Below are 1951 nucleotides of genomic sequence, written 5' to 3'. Positions count from 1 at the left end.
TGCACCCTGGTGCGACCATCACAAAGCAAGAGACCGGAGAACTCGAAAGGTGAGGCTCACTGAGCCATTTATCCCTCCACCCTTAAATTAACCCCACATGTGTTTATCGGCCAGGTTGGCACCATAAACTAACTAACTCAGAGGGAGAGGGGGGAAAATGAGCTGATACCAAGGGCTCAAGTAGAACGAAAATATTTTGAAAATGATGATGGCAACATATGCACAAATGTGCTTGACACAATGGATGTATGAATGGATTGTGATACAAACTACAAGCCTCCAATAAAATGATTATAAAAAAAAGAAAAAATCGATTACTTCCGCCACGGGGTCAGGCTCCGCCCAGTTTGCCCGGCACCCCTCGCGCGGCTGGAGTCAAAATGGAGGAGTACGCGCGAGAAACCTTGCCCGTGGCGCTTCGTGGACGGCTGCGGTGGAGCCTTTACCATGGGCACCATAGGCGGTGGTATCTTCCAAGCCATCAAAGGTTTTCGGAATTCGCCAGTGGGAGTCAACCACAGACTACGCGGGAGTCTGACCGCGATTAAGACCAGGGCGCCAGAGTTGGGAGGCAGCTTTGCAGTTTGGGGAGGCCTGTTTTCCATGATTGACTGCAGTATGGTTCAAGTCCAGCAAAGAGGACCCCTGGAACTCCATCACAAGTGGTGCCTTAACAGGAACCATCCTGGCGGCAAGAAACGGACCGGTGGCCATGGTGGGGTCGGCTGCAATGGGTGGCATTCTCCTGGCTTTAATCGAAGGAGCTGGCATCTTGTTGACAAGATTTGCCTCCGCGCAGTTTCCCAATGGTCCTCAGTTTGCTGAAGATCCCTCCCAGATGTCGTCACCCCAGTTACCACCCTCACCTTTTGGAGAGGACCGACAATACCAGTAAGGACTGCTGCCCTGGAATTAGGCGAAAGAGCGATAGTTCAAGAAGGTTTTGGGAAGACCAAGTCACAGTCCGTTTTTAAAACAGTGGGGGGACAACTACGCCCACACTGGCTCCGAGAAGACATTGAGCACCTTTGTTTATCTTTTTCCTATTTAAAGGAACGTGGGGGGAAGTATTAAAGGATAAAAAACATTTATTTATTCACATTTGGATTGCATTTGTGATCAAAATAAATGCCTAGTAGCATACATAGAAAAATGTCTAGGTGCTTAGAAGATGAAGGACAAAAGGACAGATAGCAGTGAAACGTGGCCACCATTTCCTTGGGGACTTCTCTGCCTGGTTTTGTGTGTGCTGTTATTCAAACAATAAAAACTCCTGGAACTTGCTCTTTCTTTAAAAAAAAAAAGAAAAGAAAAAAATCAAGAAAGGTGTGTGTCAGGTAGTGTTCTTTCTTTCTGTTACTCTTTCACCATATTTATTCAGTCTGTATGTTGAGCAGATAATCCAAGCATCTAGACCATATGAAGACGGACAGGGCACCAGGATCAGGGTAGCATTAATTAACAGTCCAGTATGCAGGCGATACAAGCTTGTTTGCTGAAAGTCAAGAGGAGCTGAAGCTTCAGATCAATAATTAGCATCATGATAAACAGAGAAAAGATTGATGCTGTCAGTGATTTTATCTTTCGTGGATCCAGACACTGCTTATGGAAGCAGTAGTCAAGAAATCAAGGGACGTATTACATTGGGGAAAAAATCTGTTGCACAAGACCTCTTCAAAGTGTTGTAGACCAAAGAGATGACTTTGAGGACTAACATATGCTTGACCCAAGCCATGACGTTTACAATCACCTCATATATATGTGAAAGTTGGACGTTGAATAAGGAAGATCGAAGAAGAATTGATGCATTTAAATTATGCTGCTGGCCAAGAATACTGAAAATACTGTGGACTCCAAGAACAAACAAATCTGTCTTGGAAGAAGTACAGCCAGATGCTCCTTGAAAGCATGGGTGGCAAGACTTGGTCGCACTTACTTTGGACATCATGCT

General features: G+C 45.3%; 1 pseudogene; it reads left to right on the top strand.

The window, feature by feature from the left end:
- The first annotated feature begins 380 nt into the window (after positions 1–380).
- Positions 381–1295, top strand: LOC142430369 (mitochondrial import inner membrane translocase subunit Tim17-A pseudogene; annotated as a pseudogene).
- The last annotated feature ends 656 nt before the right edge of the window (positions 1296–1951 follow it).

The sequence above is a fragment of the Tenrec ecaudatus genome, chromosome 17, assembly GCF_050624435.1.
Source record: "Tenrec ecaudatus isolate mTenEca1 chromosome 17, mTenEca1.hap1, whole genome shotgun sequence".
NCBI classification, from domain to species: domain Eukaryota; kingdom Metazoa; phylum Chordata; class Mammalia; order Afrosoricida; family Tenrecidae; genus Tenrec; species Tenrec ecaudatus.
The sequence above is the reverse complement of the archived record's forward strand: the minus strand, read 5'-3'. Positions and strand labels throughout refer to the sequence as shown.